The sequence below is a fragment of the Fukomys damarensis genome, unplaced genomic scaffold (genome assembly GCF_012274545.1).
Source record: "Fukomys damarensis isolate Sample0158 unplaced genomic scaffold, DMR_v1.0_HiC HiC_scaffold_16, whole genome shotgun sequence".
NCBI classification, from domain to species: domain Eukaryota; kingdom Metazoa; phylum Chordata; class Mammalia; order Rodentia; family Bathyergidae; genus Fukomys; species Fukomys damarensis.
The window spans coordinates 5,872,910-5,878,909 of NW_022900928.1; the positions used below are offsets into that span (position 1 = coordinate 5,872,910).

At 45.4% G+C, this 6,000-nt stretch overlaps 1 protein-coding gene and 1 long non-coding RNA gene across 4 annotated transcripts in view; one reads left to right on the plus strand and one right to left on the minus strand.

Moving 5' to 3' along the window:
- Window positions 1-6,000, minus strand: part of Ano3 (anoctamin 3) — a 350,025-nt gene that overhangs the window by 290,456 nt on the left and 53,569 nt on the right. The gene's annotated exons all lie outside the window — the stretch shown is intronic.
- Window positions 503-6,000, plus strand: part of LOC117286304 — a 6,605-nt gene continuing 1,107 nt past the window's right edge. Inside the window, exons 1-3 of the long non-coding RNA XR_004517402.1 lie at window positions 503-896; window positions 1,229-1,487; window positions 2,627-2,896. This is a non-coding gene — a long non-coding RNA (uncharacterized LOC117286304). The remainder of the gene's footprint in view (window positions 897-1,228; window positions 1,488-2,626; window positions 2,897-6,000) is intronic.

A 6,000-nucleotide genomic window follows, 5' to 3' on the forward strand; every position in this document is an offset into this window, starting at 1 on the left:
AAGGGCTGCAGAGGACACTGTGATGCAGAGAGTCATTGCCAGTGTTCCGCCTGGCTTTGGCAGCCACAAGAGTGAGCCCTGCTCTCAGGCTCCAGGGAGCGTGAGAGATTGGCACTCCCTCTGCCCTGCTACAGAATCCATCAGAGTTTTGTGCAGAGGCCTCTGGCTGCTCACGGCCACTGAAAAGAGCAGGGATAACCACGAAGAACAAGTTCTGGGGACAGAGGACTCTTGTGACAGGGACACTTAAGGACAATTGAGTGGTTATGGCCTCTAGGGTAGAGAGTGGGAGAGATTACAAAGAGGAAAATCTTACGCTGATATTCTGCATTCCGGCTTCAGAGCTGTACACACACGATAAGAATATGTAGAACTTTGCACTCAGGCTGCGTGCAGGCCACTGTCTTGCTTTTGATATTTTTTACTGTGGCTGTGTAAGAGTTGAAACCCGGGAACGCTGATCATCAAAAATGACTGTGCAAGAATCTGGAAAGCTCTGCCCCGTAGAAGCAGAGAGAGAAACCTGGAATACATCGTCAGAATCAATTTTGGCAATCGACTCTGGCCGTGAATCAAAGGATTTAGTGCAACTCAAGGAGTGTTTATCCCAGAAGAGTGGCCGAGTCTCATTAGATCAGCACACTTGGGGGATTGGATTTGCTGCACTCTCTTCACGTTCTTTGTCACTCTGTGGCCCATAACCACAGGGACATCAACGGCTGCTGGAGGAGAAGAGCACAGCAGAGCCCCTGCAGAGGCCCCTCCCCGGGCAGTGCCACGGGGCCGCCTGGCTGAGGGCTCTGCAAAGACCCCGCTTCCAAGGCGGCCATGAGTTTGCTGGACTTAGGATTCATGCATTGCAAAAAGATGGACGGTGATGAGCATCTTTCCATGTGGTTAGTCGCTCTTCCTTGTTTTTTTTTGGTCAAGTTCTTGTTCTAGTAACTTAGTTGGATTGTTTGTCATTTTGGTTGTGATTGTAGGAATTCTATATCTATTCTGGAGATAAAATCATTTTCAGATATAGATTTGCAATGTTCTTTAGCCTTAGATGATCTTTTCACAGAAGGACTTGGAAGCAGCAATTCAGAGAGGTCCCAGTCTGTGAAGCGTCTCTCTGTATCTATCATCTGTGTTCACATATGTTATTCTTACTGTCATCACTGTGGTCAGGTGACACCCCTGACTTCAGGGAATCGTGGCACATCTCTGATTTCTGTGTTTCCAGACATGGTGCTTCATTAGCAGAGATGAAAACTATGATGGAAAAGACTCAGAGACTCCGAGGCTGAGGCAGCGATATTCTTTCCCTGGATTACTGTGTTGGCCGCCAGTTCTTCCTGCTTTTCCCTGCCCTCTCCCAGCTTCAGTCTACCACAAGCAGCCCATTGCTTCCTTGCAGGGCACAGGACATGTGTGAGAACTGAGGCAGGAAGATCGGAAGGTGAAGATGCTCACAGGACAACTCGTGCTGGAAACAGGTGCAGGTGAGCAACCCTAGGACACAGTGTGGACACACACACAGGCAGACACTCACACACATGAGTCAGTATGGGTTTGGGTTCCTTCAAAAGAAGACTCTCAGACAAAATTTCAAATGCGTGTAGTTTGCTTAGGAGATGTGGAGATACCCACTGAGAAGTAAAGGCGTGACACAGGAGGGACCGTGCAAGGAGTGCATGGACCAGAGAGTCACCACTGTGCAGACAGCAGAAGCGGCAGAGAGACGACAGAGAGGCACATGAGGAGGTGTGACTTCCCTACATAAGTGCGGAGAAGGACCCACAAATGTTGGATGGCTTGGGACCCAGTTTTGAGTGTCTTCTGCATACTGGCTAATGAATCCATGCTGTGTTTCACTGGTGTATAATCCACTGAAATGCAAACTCACTGTCTCAGAATAAGTACATCCGATGTCTGGACTTGTCGAAGTGTCATCTCCATTATTAACAGCTACCTTGAGGACCACTGGCTCGGTGCCGCATAAATGAGGGTCGAAAGTAGGGTGTGATTCATGACTATTGTGTACAGTACTCCCTCACACACACACTAGGTTCCATAAATATAGAAAACCCAATCTTAAATATATCACAGTACAATATGTGCTGTGTTGAATCGTGCCAATTTATATTCTCAATAACCTCACCAAGACCCCAAGAGCTACTCTAGTATCACAATTTTTTTCAATATGGTAGCGGCTTCATTCCTCACATCCTTTAAGATCCATAATACTCATTCCCAGGAAGATTAGGAAAAGTCTTCAAGTCGTCCACGTCTGGGTAAATCCTCCAGTCTAGGAGAATGTGGTGCTCTTACCAGGTGCTCTAAAGCACACTTTCAGTAATAAATCAGGAGTCCCAGTCTGTGTTACTGGGTACGCTTGGAAACGAAAGGGAATCTGGGAGTTGCTGCTGGAATAGAGGGGCTACAAGTCATTCCTGAAACCATAGGGAATGGGTACTGGGCTGGGAAAAGTGAGATATACTACAAAAATATCATAGAAGAAAAATTTTCCTAGAATCAAGCTCAGTGTATGCCCCAGTTTATACTTGATCACATAATGGAATTTATGTATTCACGAAATCTATCTTTTGTTTATAATGATATTTTACTGTGTATGTTTTAGATCGGGAAATGGTGGCAGGTCTTAAAAGATTCTCCAGCACCCTCTGCAGTAGAACTTTCTAGAATGTTCATGAAATACTGAAGAATACAAAGAATCAGGAAAGACGTTCATGTCAAGAACCAAGACTTTGGTGTTGGACGTACCTCTTGAGAGTGACAGGAAGGCCTAAAGGAAGAAAGAAATTGTGGACAGAAGAAAGAACAAGAGGGACAGCACGGAAGAACAAAGAGGAAGAACTTCCCTACAGTGGGACCATGCTACAATCTCAGGGTAAGAGATGAAGGATCCATGTGGATTAAGAAGACTGCTTAGAGGCAAATGTTGACTGCCCTACGTATATTCAATGTGTACTTTAGATTATTAACAATGTGATCCCCTCAAATCTACTGAGTGGGTGGTAGGAAAATTCAGACATCTGGGCAATCAAAATAGTTTCCAAGTATCAATTGTAACAAAGTATCCTACGATAGGACTCAGCCACGCTAGACTCCAGGCAGAGCCTGGGCAAGTCTACCCGAATCATTCAGTTGCCTCTGAGCTCTTTTTGTGATAGCAAATAGCTTTTCACCTCTCAATCTCAACTATTGTCATTGAAATGCCGTTCATTTCAGCTCAGCAAAAAATAATGCTAAGAAAAAAAAAATCTGTTACTTGGTGAAATGGAAAGATGTTAACTTTGGGTGTGGAAGGCTTCCTCGCTGAAATTGCTCCAGGCCCAGAATTTAGCCAGGAGAGTGAAGGGCTGCAGTGCTACATGCGTGGAAGTCACTAGAGGGCAGCGTGTCTTGTGCTGTGACCCTGCCACAGCTCTGCTTTCATCCAAGGGAGACCCTGTGGCAGAAGGGAGCCGGGCACAGGTCAGCGAGCCACCGCTGTGAGAGGAGAGCCAGCCCAGCAAGAGCCAGAGACAGATGTCACCGGCACCGCTCGAAGGCCGTGCTGGCCGGTTGTACCCATGGAAACCCTAACTCCATCTGAAAGGGCGAAGGTTGTCATTTCTGTGGCGACACCAGAGGAAGAAGGGCATGGGAGTGGGTTGACAGGTTCTACCTTCATGTGGGGGAGGTGGGGGATTTTTAAACTTTCCTAACAGAAGCAGAGCAGGGCAGGGTGGTCCTGCCTCGGTGGAAAGTGCTGGCCTCCGAGCTGCTGGGACAGGGCTTCCTCGGAGCTCCTGCGGGAGCCAAGAAGGACCCGCTCCCTGCTGGAGCACACGCTGCCCACCCTCACGCAGGCTGCAATCAGGCAACCTCGCCTCAGATTGGGCCTGATGGGTTTGGGAAAGAACCAAAAGTCGCACGAATGTCAGTTCTGTGAAGCAAATGCAGACTGGAGAAGGGTCACTGATGACGGCCACCCCAGACTCGCCTGCCGAGAGTGAGTGGAGAGGCAGGTCTGGGTTCCACCCCAGTGCTCCTAGTCCGATTTTCTGAGGTTGGTCCGGGCATCTGTATCCACTTTACAGCAGCCTGGGGTGATTTTTCTTTCTTTCCTTCCTTCCTTCTTTTTGCAGGTGTAATGATATTTGAGGCCAAAAACCAGGGTGTCCATTGGGACACTCGCATTTCACCTGCATTGGCCCTTCCACTGGGCCTGGATCCACAGGGCAGCTAGGAGTCACCGGTGTCCTCACCTGCAGACACACGTTTTTATACAAATCCCCATGTTCTCATGAAAGGCAAGCAAGGTTCTTGCACTAACAGTGTCTTTTACAAAGCAGGAAAGGCCTCCCCTGTGTGCAGTGCCTGTATTTGGTCAGAAACTCCGGTGAGCATTGTGGTATACTAATTCAATTTCAATCTCCCCGCAAACCAGCGAGGAAGATGTTGCTATTTTCTTTTGCAAATTAAAACAAATACAGGCTCAGAAAGGTTACGTGATCCACCCAAATTTGCATATTATAGAAAGCAACCAAACTGGGCACAGTGGCACAGGCCTACAATCCCAGCACTCAGGGATCTGAGGCAGGAAGAGATCTGCAAGACTGAGGTTAGCACGGGTTACACAGTGAGTTCAAGGACAGTCTGTACCACATAGCAAGGCACTGTCTCAAAAGAGAAGAAGAAAATAAACAAATGAATCAGAATTAAAACAAGGTCTATTGAAGTCTAAAATTCTTTTGCTAATAAGGACAGAAGGGATGCACTCGTACATTAATTCTTTCATGATGTCTTAGTCTTCAGTTGTTAAGCAGTCTGTCAGAAGCTCCCCATAGCAAAACAGCATGAAATCTACCACGCTAGAACATTAACCCTATATCCCGAGGTCTGATTTGCAGGCTAACACAGACAAGAATTGTAATTCTTTTTTAAAAATTAATTTTATCGGTACATTTAATGTATACAGTATAGTGACATTCACTGTTGGAAATTTGTACCTTCACATTATCAATCTTAGTTCTCATTTTTCCCATTCCCCTGGCCTCCCTTTGGAGAAAAACATTAATTCCTTCCTCAATCCCAAAAGGAAGTATGTGCGTGTGTGTGTGTGTGTGTGTGTGTGTGTGTGTTGCTTTCTATTGTTTTCCTTTAGAGGGAAAATTAATTTTTAATGGGCTTGACTGGTTTACAGATATGTTTGTACAATTTTATAAACTATGTGCCTTAGCATTTGAAGCCTGAAGAAGGTCAAGCTTTTTACCTCTACCAAGAATAAAATGCATAAAGATCCGGGGTGCATGATTGTAGAATCCCTTTCAGGTTTCTCTAAAGAATCACATTTCACTCTGGTGAATGTGTGATCACAAAATGCCTTGACACAAAAGTGAAATATGTCTTTATTTTCACCTCTTTTAGTAGATTTGGCCATTCTTATTAAATTAAAAAAATATTTTGGGGTAAAGAGCATTTTGTTTTGGCGGCGCGTGTGTGAAGACGTCACCTCAGCAAGCCAATCCAGATGCTCACTTCTTTTCTACATTCACCAGTGCCAGACAGATGTGAATAAAGCAAGAAACGCACACACAGAACTAAGGCCAGAGGATTTACAACAAATTCCTCTGAAACTCACGATAATATCAACAGGAATACAGACACATTATAACCTTTTCGAGTGGACTTTTTTGCCTTAATTACAAAACTGTACTTTCTAAAGGCTGAGCCCAAATTTCCAAGTTTCCTCTTTGCTACTCTTTTTCCTACCTTTTTTCTGCTGCTAAACTGCTAACCACGGCTCCATACGTTTTGTGTTTTCTTTCTTGTCTGCACACATAACTCAGCAGGTGAGGAAGTGCAGACAAATAACAGGGGAAGTAGATAGCGCCAGAAAATCTTCTGAGAGTTTAAAAGTTGTGTATTTGCGAAGGGCCTCTGTTGACTTTCACACACCAAGGCATGCCTTTGCCTACAGAAAAAAAAAAAAAAAAAAAAAAAAAA